Genomic DNA, 19,099 nt, shown 5'->3' on the forward strand with positions numbered 1-19,099 from the left:
ACCCAGCCCAAAGAGCCATCAATCAAAGCTTCTTTAGACTGCAAATCGTTATAAGCCTCATACTTAACTTTTCAGACTGTCATTTTTCTTGAAAACTATTTGACATATAATTAACTTTCCCTTTGACATGTAGACCTTAAACACAGGCGAGTTGCTGTTTTTGACTGCATGCAACAAGAACTGTGCATTCTCTATGTACATAAGTTCAGAAATGTAACTGCTCTGAGGCCAATTTTCTGAAACGTTCTCCTCAAAGCTAACATGGAAAATTGCAAACATGGAAATTAAGGACCAGATAGTCAAATCAGTAAATAAGCCTTCTCTGCTTCAGACCTCTTGCTCATATTAATTGTGTCACCTAACCTTCCTTCCTGACACATCCATGTACCCTTATAACTGTTCAGCTTTATTGCTAATAGGGTTTATAGTACTTGAGTGGTACTAATGTGATGTGATGGATTTGCGTTCTTCTCCTCAGCAAAGTTGATCTGAGCTATTACTCTATCTGGATCTGCAAAAGCCTTTGGCTTCTACCTCACCCAATCCTTTAATAAGTTCCATTTCAGTTTTGTTTTGGACAGCTCATTGTTTGTACCAGTTGAGGCATCGCAACATACCATCATTGCAATTTCCTTGCTGACCGTCACTTCCTCGAAAAAAATAACAAAGGCAGTTTTTAAAAGGTAACACAAGTACTACCTTAGTGAGCATCCACTATTAAACCAGGTATGAAAAAAAACATGGAAAATGTGAAAAGCTTTATGAACCATGTAATACTTTAGCCAGAAAATGCGCCAGAGTGCATGAGTGAAAGAAACCAATCCCTTTGATAACCATCAAATTGGTAGTGCAACTGTAGGTGTGATGTGATTGATGCAGTCATTCCATTAATGGCTGCATTATTGATGTAGCAATGTAAAGTTGGTAGATGCTAAGCACAGTAAAGCCCTGATGTTCACAGTCAATGTAACAGCCGATTGCATATGCACAATATGTGATTCATTCGCAGAGCGTGTTTGTTCCTGGGGCAAGGTTTGGAGTCTCAATGGGACAAAGAGGCACAGTAAGTATCATGCAGATACAGAAATTTCCAAAGAGCAGGCACACAAACTGTAGGACATTACTATATGTCAATCTTATCACTTTATGATCCAGTTTTTAGTGTTTCCTCTCTTGGCTCCTTTTCATTGTTCCACAATCCAGCAAACCTCTTCCTAAAAAATAACAAACGATCCACGGAAGTAATAAACCAGAAGCAAAAACAAAAATTGCTGGAAAAGCTCAGAAGGTTTGGCAACACCTGTAGAGAGAAATCTGAGTTAATGTTTCAGGTTGAGTGACCCTTTCTCAGGAACCTTTTCTTCATTTGTACTCAGAAGGCTATGATCACTTTCTGTTACAAAGAACAAAGAACATTACAGCACAGGAACAGGCCCTTTGGCCTTCCAAGCCTGTGCTGATCCAGATCCTCTTTCTAAATTTGTCGCCTACTTTCCAAGGATCTGTATCGCTCTGCTCCCTGCCCATACATGTATCTGTCTAGATACATCTTAAATAACGTTATCGTGCCCACCTCTACCATCTATACTGGCAACGCGGTCCAGGCACCCACCACCCTTTGCGTAAAGAACTTGCATATCTCCGTTAAACTTTTCCCCTCTCACCTTGAAATTGTGACCCCTAGTAATTGAGTCCTCCACTCTGGGAAAAGCTTTTTGCTCCACCCTGTCTACACCCCTCATGATGTTGTTGACCTCAGTCAGGTTCCCCCCTTAACCTATGTCTTTCTAATATAAATAATCCTAATCTACTCAATCTTTCTTCATTGCTAGCACCCTCCATACCAGGCAACATCCTGGTGAACCTCGACTGCACCCTCTCCAAAGCATCCACATCCTTTTGATAATGTGGCGACCAGAACTGTACACAGTATTCCAAATGTGGTCAAACCAAAGTCCTATACAACTGTAACATGACCTGCCAACTCTTGTACTCGATAATCCGCCCAATGAATGAAAGCATGCCATATGCTTTCTTGACCACTCTATCCAACTGGGTTGCCACCTTCAGGGTACAATGGACCTGAACACCCATATCTCTTTGTGCATCAATTTTCCCAGGGCTTTTCCATTTACCGTATAGTTCACTTTTGAATTAGATCTTCCAAAATGCATCGCCTTGCATTTGCCTGGATTGATCTCCATCTGCCGTTTCTCCGAACAACTCTCCAATCTATCTATATTCTGCTGCATTCTCCAACAGTCCCCTTCACCATCTGCTACTCCACCAATCTTAGTGTCATCTGCAAACTTGCTAAACAGACCATCTACACCTTCCTCCAGATCATTTATGTATATCATAAACAACAGTGGTCCCAGCATGGATCCCTGTGGAACACCACTGATCACAGTTCTCCATTTTGAGAAACTCCCTTCCACTATGACTCTCTGTCTCCTGTTGCCCAGCCAGTTCTCTGTCTATCTGGCTAGTACACACTGGACCCCATGTGACTTCGCTTTCTCCATCAGTCTGCCATTGGGAAGCTTATCAAGCGCCTTACTGAAATCCATGTATATGACATGCACAGCCCTTCTTCATCTATCAACTTTGTCACTTCCTCAAAGAATTTTATCAAGTTGATAAGACATGTCCTTCCCTGCACAAAACTATGCTGCCTATAACTAAAAAGCCCATTTTCGTCCAAATGTAAATCGATCCTATCCCTCAGTATCTTCTCCAGCAGCTTCCCCACCACTGACGTCGGGCTCACTGGTCTATAATTACCTGGATTATCCTTGCTACCCTTCTTAAACAAGGGGACAACTTTAGCAATTCTCCAGTCCTCCGGGACCTCGCCCATGCTCAAGGATGCTGCAAAGATATCTGTTAAGGCCCCAGTTATTTCCTCTCTCACTTCCCTCAGTAATCTGGGATAGATCCCATCCGGGCTTGGGAATTTTTCCACCCTAATGCTTTTTAGAATACCCAACACTTTCCCCCTCCTTATGCTGACTTGACTTGGAGTAATCAAACATCTATCCCAAACCTCAACATCTGTCATGTCCCTCTCCTCAGTGAATACTGACACAAAGTATTCATTAAGAATGTCATTCATTTTCTCTGACTCCTCGCATAACTTCCCTCCTTTGTCTTTGAGTAGATCAACCCTTTCTCTAGTTACCCTCTTGCTCCTTGTGTATGAATAAAAGGCTTTGGGATTTTCCTTAACTGTGTTTGCTAAAGATATTTCATGACCCCTTTTAGCCCTCTTAATTCCTCATTTCAGATTGGTCCTACTTTCCTGATATTCTTCCAAAGCTTCACCTGTTTTCAGTCGCCTAGACCTTATGTATGCTTCCTTTTTCCTCTGTGCCAGCCTCACAATTTCACCAGTCATCCATTGTTCCCTAATCTTGCCCTTTCCATTCCCCATTTTCACAGGGACATGTCTGTCCTGCACTCTAATCAACCTCTCTTTAAAAGCTTCCCACACTTCAAGTGTGGATTTACCCTCAAACAGCTGGTCCCAATCCACATTCCCCAACTCCTGTTGAATCTTGCTATAATAGCTTTCCCCCATTTTATCACTCTTCCTTTAGGACCACTCTTGTCTTTGTCCATGAGTATTCTAAAACTTACGGAATTGTGATCACTATTCCCAATGTAATCCCCTACTGAAACTTCAACCACACCTAGCTCATCCCCCAACAGCAGATCCTAATGGCCCCTTCCTGAGTTGGACCATTTACATTCTGTTCCATAAAACCCTCCTGGATGCTCCTTACATCTGCTCCATCTAATGAATCCCAGTCAATGTTGGGAAAATTAAAATGTCCCATCACCACCACCCTGTTGCTCCTACATCTTTCCATAATCTGTCTACATATTTGTACCTCTATCTCACGCTCATTGTTGGGAGGTCTGTAGTACAGCCCCAACATTGTTACTGCACCCTTCCTATTTCTGAGTTCTACCCATATTGCCTCATTGCTCAAGTCCTCCATAGTGCCCTCCTTCAGCACAGCTGTAATATCGTCTTTGACCAGCAATGCAAATCCTTCATCCCTTTTACCTCCCTCTCTATCCCTCCGAAGCATCAATATCCTGGGATACTTAGTTGTGAATCTTGCCCTTCCCTCAACCAAGTCTCAGTAATAGCAATAACATCATACTCCCAAGTACTAATCTAAGCCCTAAGTTCATCTGCCTTTCCTACTACACTTCTCGCATTAAAATAAATGCACCTCAGACCACCTATCCCTTTGCGTTCATCATCTGCTCTCTGCGTACTCTTCACCTCTGTCACACTGACTTCATTATCTATTTCCTAACAGGCTTTAGTTACTACCTCCTTACTCTCCACTAACCTCCTCATTTGGTTCCCATGCCCCTGCCACATTAGTTTAAACCCTCCCAAACAGGGTTAGCAAAAGTAGCCTCAAGGACAGTTGTTCCAGTCCTGCCCAGGTGTTAAATGGACTGTTGGTCTGCTTTGGAGAATTTCTGTTTACCTCAAAAACTGATACTGTCTTCAGGCTCAGCATCTTCAATGAATTCTTTAGGGCCTTGTTACATGAGAAAACTATGCTTTCAATATGCCATGTCTCAAAAACAACTGTTTGGCTGTGTTATAGAATGCAGCAAGCCTTTTGGAGCTGTTGGTCTATTATTGGGATGGCCAGGTGTGGTGATGGGGGGGAGGGCATGTGGTTGTGCAGAGGGTGGTGGGTTGGGGCAGGGGCTGCAGTGGGGGTGGGTGTTTGGTGGGGGGTGGAGGCTGTGCTGGTATGATTGGACTAGTAATCCAGAGGCAAATAGGGACAATGTTTCATTTCACGTCACTTAGTGGAATTTAAGTTCATTAAATCTGGAATATAAAGTTTTGGTAATAGTGACCATGAAATTATGATTGATTGTCAGAAAAAAGGTCTGTTTCACTGAGGTTATTCTGACAGGGAGGTCTGCCATCCTTACCTTGTCTAAATGTACAGTGGCAACCTTTGTCAGCCCGAGGTGCCAAGTTCATGGTCAAAATCAGACTCCTCCTCGGCTCAGAAACCTCTGACCTGTGTGAAATACAGACAGTTGAAAACTATAAAAGAAAGGAAATTGCCAACAAATAAAAGTTAAAGAATGTATTATTCTTGAACAGAATCACATTACAAACATTCATTCTCTGAGATCTCGGTTAAAATGTTTTCATACATCCCACTCTAGTTTGCATTTCCCTGTCTTTCTTCCTAAACTGTAACATCTCTGCTGACCTAGATTTTTGGCCCCACTGCTTACTGCAGGGATTCACCCCATTACTCTAACACACTGACTACACCAATTTCTCTGCCTGACAATGTGATTCATTTCATCGAGTGGGGGAAAACATTTTCTTCCAAAAGACTTAACATTGTCTTTGCCAGGCGCAGCTTCCGGAGTTCAAAATGAGGATTGGCGGGGGTCACTAGCACTTCAGTTCCATAGCATCAGAGCACTGAGGAATGAGCTTGGCTTACTGCAGCCTGCCATTTCTCCTGTGTCCCCATGAAAACAGTAGGTGACTGATGTTTTTGTGAGACCAACACCATTTTTAAAACGAGGCAGGTGTATTTAAAGACAGATAGTAGCTCTTGAAAGAAAGGTTCATTCTGACTGCAACAGGAACAGTTTGTCTGTGGACAAGGGTTCAGCCTACAAGAAGAGCAACTAATGGTGCAACAGAGGACCAAATATACCCAAACTGCATCAGGCACCACAATGATGGCCTTGGTGCCAGGAGACAGACAGAAAACTAAAGTGTTCTATCGACAAAAGGCCAGAACACCTTCTGAGATACTCAATGGGATCAGATAGCTGTCACAGTCAACACCAACTATTAAGTTCTAAGGACTTGGATGTAATGCTGGAAGAAGCTCAATGAATGGTCAGGGTCAGTGAATGCATCCTACCAACTGCACCAGTTGTCTCAGAGCCTGTTCAATATAATCTATATCTGCTCTCGGCTACCTGCCTACATTTGCTTACATTTCTTCTGATTGAGCGTGTCTGGTCACTTGCAGCTACATACCAATGGTCCTGGCAAGTGAGGAGTTACCATTCTGTTACTGATGGAGATTTTCAAAAGGAAAAACTAAGAAGGATGAGAATCTTTCAAAATGTGGATTCACCGCAATTTATCATGTATTCAAAGCCATTGTTTTCAATGCTTCCTTCCTAACTGTAACTTCAACACTCCGCATCACCCAAGACAAACAGAGCAGCTTGTTTGAGCTGCCCCCTGCAGCAGTGAAAATGATGACAAAGAAACTCATTAAAGTTTGAAGTCATGTACATACTGCCAGGGGTAAAAGTGTTCAATAAGCTTCTAGTTGTTGCCTGAAAAACCTTAAGGCAAGAGTAGATAAAACTATTCCTTTCTTTCTTGTATTCATTTCTGTAGAACAACTATTCTAATTGAAATAGAACGGAAATGCTGCTTATATGTGGCCGACATCTTGAGATTTCTGCAAACCCCTATAAATTTATCACTTCTTTAACCCCTTTGCTTTAGCCCAGGCCAAGTACAGTTCCTTTAAAATGACCTGAAACTCCAAGAAGGCACTAGAAAAACCTTTGATGGAAGAGACATTATTTTCAGCATCAAATAATGTTTTGTTTTGATTGGGTTGTGTCTGTGCTTTCATTATGTAGGTCAGAACAGATGAAAGATTCTTATTACATCATCCACAAAGAATAAAGAATTTATTCCATGAATGCCAAATATCAGCACAGCTAAGATTATACAACACCATTTAAAAATAAATTAAATAGCAGTACTGTCACTGCCAGCATCAATATGTGCTAGCTGTAACCATGGAAACTCCCCTCGCTTATCTGGCCCTAAGCATTCAGGAGCAGCAGTAGTGCAAAGCAGAGAATGTAAGCATGTAAGAGCCACACACAACCCTCGATAAAACTTATTAGCAATTCTACTTAAACAAAAATGAACAAAATCATTCCAACAAAGTGCCATACTGGAGAACTAAGCTAACACATTATGCCTTGACACTCCAACCTTTCAATAATAAAATCTAAACTCATGTTATTGTGAATACCAAATCAACACTATGCATTTGTATAAGGCTTCAATCTAACATAATAAAGTGTCCCATTGTGCTTCACAGGATCATAAGAAGAGCTGAGCACAGGCACTGAGCCAAAGGAGAATACATTTTGACAGGTGACCAAAAGATTGATTGAAGTTTTTAGAAAGAAAAAAAAAGTGAAGTGGTTTCAGGGGGAATTCCAGATCTTAGGCAGCTAAAGGCACTGCTGAGAATGTTAGGAAGGGGGTTGAGGAAACACAGCAGGCTATGATTGGAGGAATGTGGAACTCATAGAACTTTTCAGGGCTGGAAGAGGATTCAGAGGTATAAAAGAATAAAATCATGATGGGATTCAAACACAAGGGCTAGGAGCTCATATGGATAAATGAGCATAAGGATGATAGATGAACAGAACATTATGAGTTAGAATATGGACAGCTCCATCATGAAGACTATTTTAAATACTCTGGGTGTTTTGCACAAAGTACACTATTCAGAGTGTGAAAACCAACATAATGGTCAATATAATGGAGATAACAAAGTGTGGGGCTAGATTAACACAGCAGGCCAAGCAACATCTTAGGAGCACTAAAGCTGACGTTTTAGGCCTAGACCCTTCATCAGTAAAGCTCTGATTGAAGGGTCTAGGCCCGAAACATCAGCTTTTGTGCTCCTGAGATGCTGCTTGGTCTGCTGTGTTCATCCAGCCCCACACTTTGTTATCTTGGATTCTCCAGCATCAGCAGTTCCCATTCTCTCTGATCATAATGGTCAATATTCTGTATTAGTATTACGGCACCCATTGCAAACCTTTACCAAGTCTACACATCAACGACAGGACTGTTCAGTTCCAAACTCAAGCTTTCATACAAAGTTTCATTTTCCATAGCCTTTAGATGTGACATTGCAAAAGCTGTCCTTTCTGCCTTGTTGAAAGCTGCCAATAGGTTGAATGGCCTTATGTGCACTTTTATTGATCCTCACCACACCTCTCCACATCCCCAGCATTGAGTAAGATCCCAGAGTCCACAACCAAATGAACAAGATTTCACAACTTCTCTCCAATCCAGCAGTCCTTTTGATTCCCTATCCCATTCGCTGCAGTTGCTCTTCACAACTGTCCCTTCGTTTCTACTTCTGCATTAATTCATCCAGCTGTAGTTCCTATCCATGACAACATGTTACCAATGTCCTGGATTTCTTTTCCCTTAATAGTTGGCTGCTTTATTTAGCAATCTGTCTGTCACCTCTGATTTCAAAACTTTTTGCTTAGCAGTCTGATCCTTTCATGCTTTGGGAAAGAGTTCAGAGGCAGCTACAGGGGCTGCCAGATGTTACAGTGGTCTATTTAAAAGGCCTGCCTTGATGCCAGCCAAACCTTATTATGCGTTCTTGTCTGACAGCCCAGAAATCCATTATATTGTTGAGACATCTGAGCCCCGGGAAAAACATTTTTCAATTGCTGCTCTAGGTCTCCAATCTGTGAAGCAATGCATATTAACGTAGAGGCTTCAAGTGACTACCATTTCTGCTGTTCATATTTTAAATGGTTTGGATATTTGGCACATTTATGTCTTATAAAGAAAAAAGTTATCTTTAACAACATGGAACATTATAAATGAACATATTAAAGTTTAGTTTTTTAAAGATTTGTTTTACAAATCCTGTTGTTACTATAAGGTCTGTTCATACTATACAGTGCATAATTGAAGTATAAGAGCCTGTCATAAAAGGTATGCAGGGAGTGAGTAGGAAGAATATCTTGTCGTGGGAGACATGAAAGACTATAAGGTTTGGAGGAGGTGGATAACAAGGTGAAGATAGGCAAGGAATCTTTTGATCTTATCTTTCAAAAGGTTCCTCAGCCAAAATGTCATGGCACTACAGAGGTTCTACAAACTACAACTGTTAAAAAAGCCTGCCTGATCCCATGAAAATTGCAAATGACTAAGTCGTTTCCATTCTGCAGAGCACCCAGCCAATGTAGGAGTACCAGGTGGCAACTCCCAAGTGAAACCAAGCCACACACTAAAATAACATTGATGAGAATCAGAAACCACAGGAAAAAGGCCAGGAATCTCAGAATTGAGCCAGGCCATTGTTTTCACCCCTCTCCAGAATGTCCCTGAATATGAAAATCCAGCCTTTGATGTCAGATTGAGTGCTTCATGTTTAAAACCCTGTAGAAGCCTAGTAAAAAATTGTCGCATGTTGACATTTTGGCTTCTTACTGTTATGAAAGCAAACTTTACTGTTAGAAGTTCTGCTTAATGGCAATGTTTATTTACAATTTGTGTGCATACGCATTCAGGCCAAGTGATGTGCTTTGTATATAGGTTAGTATATGTGTCATGTGTGAAGCCTTCCTCGATGTCAAAGGCACTCAATTATGATGAACTGTGTTCTGGTAAGTAAGGCCAGTATTCACAAGTAATTCAAAGACCAAACATAAAGACAGCTCTTTCTGGATGGCATTGAGCAATGGATGTGGGAGCAGGATGTACTTACAGATGTAGCCGGTGCACAACAACAGGAAAAGCAACCCACAATCCTAAAACAAACAGATGATGAAGAAAGGGGCAGACAATCAAAAGAGATCCTGACCCTGAAGCCCCTCTAAACAGGTTCTCCTGTGCCCCAGCTGCTTGAGAGTTGACAGGTTAGAATTAGCCTCTTCAATCATACCGACTACCATAATGATCCCATGATCTTCTCATCATCTTACCTTTGGGCATCTGCCATCACCAGTGCAGTCTGCAAACTGCACATCAATTCCATTAACAAGAAGTTATTCAGCATAATACTCCACAATTAAAATCCTACCAAGGTTGGAAATTACACTGAGATGTTAGTTTATTACTACTTAACATGTATATATTAAATGACTGTGTCACTTCTGATTAATAATTACCTGACGCAAAACAAAATTTACAAATGCATCTTACATTGAAATCTTAAAAATATCTTTTAAATCTCCAACAATTCTATGTTGGTATGCAGTGTGATTTCTAAATTTCCAACAAATGTACATCACAATTTATTCCGAAATACTACTAGCTTTCCACTGTCATTTGACATATTCAGACTTCTGTGCTTTGTGTAGGTAATTGCTGAGTTGATTCCAATGGCACTATGTTTCATCCCAGTTCAGTAGTATCGAGACTTAAATTTGGGTAATTGGTTCTATGAACAGCAAAGTTGGCAGAAGTGGAGATGAAACGTTAGTTTGAAAAAATAATAGATAGAAGTGAGTTAGAAAACAAGGAATAGCTTCATGTGGAAAAGAGACAAAGTAAAGAATAGAAAGATTGGAAAAACAAAGTAAGCTTATGAACTGACATTTTGTATGGAGTGCCATAAAGAATTACTGTAAAAGTCCAGAATTTCTTGATCTCCTTTCATATTTCCACCTAACTTATTTCTTAAACCTTCCATCAACTTTGTAGATATCTTCAAACACTTCCCCTTCTAGTTCTAAACTACATAGATAAGTGCAGTTCCAATTAAACCTCTGCTACATTCTTCCATCCTTTCCTGCCTGCCTCACATGTTTCTAGTTTTGCTGTAAATATTTTCAGTTCACTTTTCATTCTTGCTCACTCAATTGCTGTTGCTTCCCATTTCTTATCTATCTGAGCAAAACCATTTACTTTTTCAATGGAAAACAATTACAATACATATTGAACATGCCATCCACCACAGAGTTAACACTGCAAATGCTGTCTGTATGAGTTGAAAACTAAGACAGGTATTTGCAGGTATTTGGTTAGATTGTAACAGCAGTCCAGGAAATCTTCTGTCCAAACAAATGTTGCAAGTGCTGGTGTTTGTGGTTGGGGTACTTTGTGGCTATTATGCCCTTTCCGTGACCAGGTCTAAGGGCCTACTCAATTTGTACTGGCAGAGGAAAATGACAAATGAGTCTTAACAAGAAAGAAACTCTAGTCTAAATAAGATTTAGTTTATTGCATCTCAGCAAATCAGGTGCAAATTACATCGCCAAGTTAGACACTGGCACAAAACCACATAGAGACTTAGGATAACATGTCTGTCCTCAACAAAGTCTTTCCTGGCCCAAAGCCTCATGACATCATGAGACTGGGTGGAGCTTAGTGTAACATTAATCCTCTCAGAATACTGACTTAAACAACAGAGACAACATTTCAGATGTTAAATAATGCTTTTGCCTGCCAAACCACTGTGGGAAAGCCTTTGGCAGAGCGCTTGTAAAGATTCTTGGCAATTTTCTGCATGGGGGAGCACCACCGGCTGTACCCCAACAGACTGAGAGGACGACAGTGGGAAAGAGGAAAATGAGGAGGAAGCCAACAGAGCTCTCTCTGTGCTTGAGGTATCCTGTTATAAAGCAGTTGGTATGCGCCCAATTCCCTTTTCACAAATCACCTTCTCCCTATTGTTGAATCTCAATGTTTTTGCTTCATCACAATGAAAGAACGAGGTAAAATCCACCACAAAGTTCATATTTCAAGTAAAATTTATAAGTTAAATCATAACATGTTGCACTAATCATCGTTGTGCATTCTATTTCTTCATAGAATCCCTATAGTGTGGAAACAGGCCCTTCGACCCAACAAGTCCACACCGAACTTCAGAGCAATCCACCCAGACCCATCCCACTATAACCCACCTACTCTGCATATCCCTGAACACTACGGGCAATTTAGCATGGCCAATCCTCCTAGCCTGCATACCTTTGGACTGTGGGAGGAAACCGGAGCACCCAGAGGAAATCCATGCAGGCACAGGGAGTATGTGCTAACTCTACACAGACAGTTGCCCAAGGGTGGAATTGAACCCGGGTCCCTGGCGCTGTGAGGCAGCAGTGCTAACCACTGAGCATGTGTGCTTGACCCAGTGTTCCTAAACATTCGCACACCTAATGGTTGAGGTATGGCTTTGGAATGTTATTGAGGAGGCCTTGCAAAATGACTTTGAACATTTCTATCCTTAGAAGACAGTCTGCATTGGCTGGCTAGCTGGCAACAGGAAGGCCATACATAAAGTGGTATATCTTTCACAGCCTCATCGCTGTCTATGGTACAAAAGGAAGCCATTTGGCCCATTATGTCCATGCCTTTCAACAAAACCCTGGTTAAACTGATCACATATATCAGCTTTTTGCCCATAGCCCTGGAGACTGTGACAAAGCAAGTGAATAGGTAAATACTGCATTAATGGATCAAGAATTTCTGACTGAATCATCCTTTCGGACAGTAAATTCTAGGTTCCCAACACCATGTAGGAAAAAAAATTTCAGCTGAACTCTCCTCTCACCTCCTACCTCTTTCCTTAAATCTATGCTCCTTGGTTATTGACTGCTCTACCGATGGGAAAAATGCCTTTCTATTTGCCATATCTATGCCCTCATCATCTGATATTCTTCGATTGCATCTTCTTTCAACTTTCACAACTCTAAGTAAAACAATCCCAGACTATCCAATCTTTCGTCCTAGCTCAGACCGTCTAGCCCAAGCAGTATCCTGGCTAACCTCCTCTGCACCCTCTCTAGTGCTATCACATCCTTCCCTTAATATGGTGGTCAGAGCTGCACAAGAGTACCAGTTGTGACTTAATGAGATCAGAAGTTGCGTGACACCAGTTTATAGTCCAATAGGTTGATTTGAAGTCACAGACTTTCGGACCAGCACTCCTTTGTCAGGTGATCTTCACCTGATGAAGGAGCAGCATTCCGAAAGCTTGTGATTTCAAATGAACCTGTTGTACTATTGCCCAGTGTCATGTGACTTCTGACCTTGTCCATCCCAGTCCAACACCGGCACCTCCACATCGTGGCTTACTGAGCATTTTACGTATTTCTTGCATAACCTCTTTGCTTTTTTTATGCCTTGGCTTATAAAGGCAAGTATCCCATATACCTTTATAACCATCTCTAGTAAGAGGATATTTCTGACAATCAACATGGTCTGTTAATTCCAGATCTTTATAAAGTTCAAATTCCACCATCTGTCATTTTTTAAAAATTCATTCATGGGATGTGGACATTACTGACTAGCTAGAATTTTATTGTCTGTCCCTAATTGCCCTTCAGAAGGTGGTGGTGAGCTGCTACCTAGAGCCACTGCAGTCCACCTTCTGTGGGTTGACCCACAATGCCCTTGGGGAGGGAGTTCCAGGATTTTGACCCAGCAACAATGAACAAACAGCGATAATGGGAACTGCAGATGCTGGAGAATCCAAGATAACAAAGTGTGGAGCTGGATGAACACAGCAGGCCAAGCAGCATCTCAGGAGCACATATGCTGCTTGGCCTGCTGTGTTCATCCAGCTCCACACTTTGTTATCATGAACAAACAGCGATATGTTTCCAAGTCAGGATGGTGCATGGCTTAGAGGGGAACTTGTAATGGCAGTGTTCCCATGCATCTGCTGCCCTTGTCCTTCCAGATGGAAGTGGTCATGGGTTTGGAAGGTGTCTAAGGGTCTGTGGTGAATTTCTGCAGCGCATCTTGTAGATAATACACACTGCTGCTACAGTGTCAGATACTAAAAGATGAAAGTTAAACAAAAAATATCATTTCTATATCTTCTTGGGAAGAATCATCAGTACAAGTGACAGAGATCACAGCAAGTAAGAAGCAATCATCAAGTAGTGTGACTGAAGATGTGAACAGATTGTTTCCACCAGTAATGCAAGCGATGTGGCAGATGAAAGCATCCAACCCTGAAATAAAAGTTGACATATTGACAAAGTTGACAAATTTGCACTCAGATATAGAACCATAGAAACATAAAAAATAGGAACCAAGAATGGGCCATTCGGCCCTTCAAGCTTGCTTCCCTAATCAATACAATCATGGCTGATCATTCTACTCAGTGCACAGTTCTCTCTTCCACTCCATACCCTTTAGCCCTAAGAACTGTATCTAAGCCCTTCCTGAAAGCATTCAGCATTTTGGCCTGAATTGCTTTCTGTGGCATAGAATTCCACCGATTCATTGCCTTCTGGTAAATAAATTTCTCCTCATCTCAGTTACAAATGGCCTATCATGTAAATTTTGACTGTGATTCCAGTTCTGGATTCCCCAGTCTAGGGAAACATCCTTCCTGTATTTACCATGCCTGCCCTTGTCAGAATTTCATAGCTTTCAATGAGATCCTCACTCATTCTTCTAAGACCAACGCTGAGAATGAAGACTGATCACACAGCCTGAGGATGTAGTGCTTAAAGCGTGTAGCCAGTAAATAGGTGTGATGAGCCATGCCCATAGAGTCAGGCCACAGTCAGAAAGAATTTGGTTGGCTCAATACTCAAGGATATTGTCAAACAGGCACTGCCTTTTTAATGACCAGTCACAAGTCAATAAATAGATGACTTACCTCTTTAGCTTCATTATAATGCACATTACTGTTTACTCATGTTATTGTAAATCTTTCTGCCAGTCTGTCTTTGGAGATCAGATGAAAGGCAAAGATGAGAAAGACTGAAACTGGCATCATTTCAAATAAGAAAGGGCTGTGAGTAATCTTCAATTTAGCTGGATACATAGGCAAAAATAAATAAATCGACCAGTCAAGAGTCCAGGATTCTGCAAATATACTTCAACAGGGAAGCCACCTCCATGAGATTAGTAGGAACTGCAGATGCTGGACAATCTGAGATAACAAGCCGTAGAGCTGGGTGAACACAGCCGGCCAAGCAGCATCAGCAGAGCAGGAAAGCTGATGTTGTGGGCCCAGCTTTCCTGCTCCTCTGATACTGCTTGGCCTGCTGTGTTCATCCAGCTCTACACCTTGTTATCTCACCACTTCCATGAAGGAGCTTTATGAGAATAAAAGTCTTTAGATGTAATAATATGAGTAATTGCAGGAAAGGCGTCTTTTCGGTGGAGGAAATGCAACAGGTTAACGGTCCTTTGGTTTTAATGTTTTTCAATGAGACAAGCATTTCATAAGGGCCCAAGATCTTTAAAGGTTAAAATTGTGGAGTACATTAAGTACTAACCATTATTATGATGTCTTCAGAGGAAATAGCTTTTGATCTCGAAGGAGCAGGACTAAACATTGAGGTAACCCCAATAGTTTCAGTGACAATTTCTATCATATCATTGTAACTTGCACCTATTTGCATCTTGCAATAAAATTCATTTTGGTTAGAACAAATGTGTCATTTCACTTGACAACAATGTGGTTTTCCTCTACCCCTTTGGGTCAGGTAAACCCAACAGAAGAAAGAGGATGGTGCCATCAAATCTACCACATAGATCTGACACCATGATGAGATTTGTTGAGAATTAATCTTACTGTGCATATTAGAAGGCCTTGCGGATGCTGTCACAATGGGAAATGAGAAGGTAGAAAAGATATGAGCATACCATTACCTTCAATACTGGAGGCTCTGTCAATAGCCAAAGCCTCGTCACAGACAGTCCAATGTTGGCAAGGGCTGTCTCCTCCACGGAAGTCAAAACATGAATCCCCTGTAGTTAGACTCTGCTACATTTCAGTTGTGTACCAGCTTATCTTGTAAAAGAGTTTGTGTTTTTCAGAATGACTCCCTGTGGTTCACTGATGTGGCTATCATGGTTGAATAACTGACAGTATGTGCATGCTGTGAAATGTGAGTATGAGGCTTATGGCAGTGCTAATTAGGAATGTGTGACTCAACTTTACATTAAACATCAAGAGGTATTTATTTTCCCCACATATTATTGGCCTATGAAACAAATTATTGGATTGTGCAATCGTTGGCGATTTGTTGCTACCATTCAGAAGGGAGCTGTACATTAGCCTAACTGTAGTCAACATTCATAATAAATTAAACAAAGCACTGTGGATGCTGGAGATCTGAAACAAAATTAGAGATTGCTGGTGAATCTCAGTGAGTCTGGCAGCATCTGTAGGAAGAAAGCAGAGTTAATGTTTTGAGTTCAGTGACTCTTCATCAGAAATGAGTTTTGTCAGCAATTTTTGCTTGTAATTCAAAAGAAATGTTACTTAAGTAAAATACTAAAATAATTACATTTTCTATAATATCCTTGACAGTGCATATCTTCGTCATCTAACTAAATTGACGGTTACTCACTGCCCTTTCATATTTGAAGTGATGCCAGTTTCAATCTCTCTTATCTTTGGTTTTCATCTGATCGCCAACGACAGACTGGCAGAAAGATTTGCAATGACATTAGTAAACAGTAATGTGAGTTATAATGAAGCTGGAGAGCTCAAGTTATCTATATAACTGTTTTCCTGCTTAACCAGCCTAGATTGGTTTTATGACTGACGAATTAAATGTTTCAAAAGAGCACAAAACAGGACACCAGCTCACTTCATTTAATTTTAATCTTTTAAATCTGGGAAGGTTTTTGTTTTGTTAAGCAAAGGTCCTAAAGGATATGGGCCAAAAGCAGGTATCTGGAATTAGCCCACAGATCAGCCAAGATCTCATTTGAATAGATCAAACTTGAGGGGCTGAATGGCCTGCTCTTGCTCTTAAATTCCTATGTTGTTATGATCTTAAGATGCAAATAATGATGGCCGCTCAGTGCAGCCAGAATTTGAAAGCTTGTTATCTACAATCATATTATACATCTGTGAATTGAATACTTACAAGATTTTTACTCGCAGTACAAACCGCAACAATACCTACTTCAATCCTGATCACTGCACTGTTACTCTTCTTTATTACCAAAGCTACCCTACATTCTGTTCCTTTTCGGCTATTCTTCTGCAACATCAAAAAACCCTTAAAGTTGAGTTCCCAATCTTGTTAACACTACAACCACAGCGACATAAAACCTTTCAAGTCCCAATGATATATTTTTGTTTATGCACCAACGTATCTGTCTTGTTGCAAATGCTGCATGCACTTTGATAAAAAGCCTGAAGGTTTGACTTTTTGGCATTGTTACGTACTCTGATTCTAATTTCTGTCACACTGTTCACAATATATTTTGTCCTCTCCCTGTCACACTGTTTCACTTCTCTGCTGTCCTGCACCAGGGCTTCCTCGTTTTCTCATAGGAGTCATAGAATCCCCACATTCGGCCTAACAAGTCCACACTGGCCCTCCAACTCAGTCCCATCCCCTTACCCTATCCCTGTAACCCTGCATTTCCCCATGGCTGCACATCCCCGAACACAATGAGCAATTTAGCATGGCCATTCCACTCAAACTGCGTATCTTTGGACTGTGAGAGGAAACCAACACACCCAGCAGAAAAGGGAGGAACATGCAAACTCCACACAGACAGATGCCCAAGGCTGGAATCAAACCCAAGCCCCTGGTGCCATGAGGCAGCAGTGCAAGCCACCGAGCCACCAAGCCATCTTTTGAATTGATTTTTTTTAAACTTCCCTGCCAATGAGCTGACCAAATGAAGTAATTAGTTCAAAGTGCTATTTACAACCGGTTTTAAAATTCATCAAGACACTAGCCCCAAATTGTTCAAATAAAACCTTTCCAAATGGATGAGCCCTCTTGTTCCCCAGTCCTAGTGCTGGAGATATCAGGGATACTAGTTGGAATTTTTTAAACCTTTGGACACGGATGAGGTTGCAAAGGCCTGGAGGAGTGCTTACATTGTCCTATTTTTAAGAAGGAGAAGAACAGATAGATATATAAAGCACAGGAAGAGGTCATTCAGCCCATCATATTCATGCTGGTCAACAAATTCCATTTTCCAGATACTTGACCTTTGCCCTGGAGGCCACAGCATTTGTGAGACAAGGTGTCACATGTTGACACTAGTCATTAGGTTAAGAGTCTATGGGATTCAGGGTAATGTGGTAAATTGGATCCATTAGTGGCTCAGTGGCAGCCGGCAGAAGGTGATGGTCCAAGATTATTTTTGTGACTGGACTCCTGTGCATACTTCATGGGTTGGTGCTGCTTTCCTTGCTGTTTGTAGAGCACATTAATGAATGTAGCATGAATGATCAGTAGGTTTGCACGTGACATGAAAATTGGTAATGTAGTAAACAGAGAAGGGGATACCTTAGATTACATGACAATACAGATGGACTGGCCAGATGGGTAGAATGGTAGAAAATGGATTTTAATCCTCAGAAGTATGTGGTAAGGCACTTTGGAAGGACTAACAATGCAAGGAAGTACACAATGAAGGGTAAGAGCTAGGAAGTAGAGGACCAGAGTACATATTCACAGATCCTTGAAGGCAACAGGACAAATGGATAAGGTAGTTAAAAGATATATGGGACCCTTGCCTTTATTCGTTGAGATATTGAATGCATGAGCAAGGAGATTATGATGGAGATAGTAGGAACTGCCGATGCTGGAGAATCTGAGATAATACGGTGTGAGGTTAAATGAACACAGCAGGCCAAGCAGCATCGGAGGAGCAGGAAAGTTTGACATTTAGCAACGGCAAACTTTCTGATGCTGTTTGGCCTGCTGTGTTCATCCAGCTTCACACCAAGATTATGATGGAGGTGTGTAGACCTTTGTTAGGCCAGAGCTGGAGTACTGTGTATGGATCTGGTCACCACATTATATGAAGAATGTGATTGTACTCGAGAGGGTGCAAAGGAGATTCACCAGGATGTAACCTGGGTTAGAACAATTCAGCTATGACATGAGAGCCAGATAGGTTTAGTGTATATTCTTTACAGCCGAGGAGAACGAAGGGCCTTGATTGAGGTCTACAAAGTTCTGTGGGGCAGAAATAGGGTAGATAGGAAGAAACCTCCCCCCCTTTAGTTGAGGGGTTGTTATTCTGGGGGCATAGAAGGAAAGGAGATTTAAGAAATATTCTTTCAATCAGAGAATGGTGGGTATCTGGACCTCACTGCTGAAGGGCTGGTGAGGAGGGAACCATCACAATACTTAAGAGATAATCAAATGAACACTTGAAAGCAGAAGCATGCAAATCTATGTTCCAAGTGCTAGGACGTGTAGCTAGAACAGATAGATAGTTAATGACCAGTGGTGGAAGGTGGGTGGTCAGTCTGGCTTCAGGGAGGGTATTGAGTGCTGCATAGGACAGTGGGCAGTCAGGTTCAGTGGCTGGGCAGGGATATCCAGC

The sequence above is a fragment of the Stegostoma tigrinum genome, chromosome 18 (assembly GCF_030684315.1).
Source record: "Stegostoma tigrinum isolate sSteTig4 chromosome 18, sSteTig4.hap1, whole genome shotgun sequence".
In the NCBI taxonomy this organism is placed as follows: Eukaryota; Metazoa; Chordata; class Chondrichthyes; order Orectolobiformes; family Stegostomatidae; genus Stegostoma; species Stegostoma tigrinum.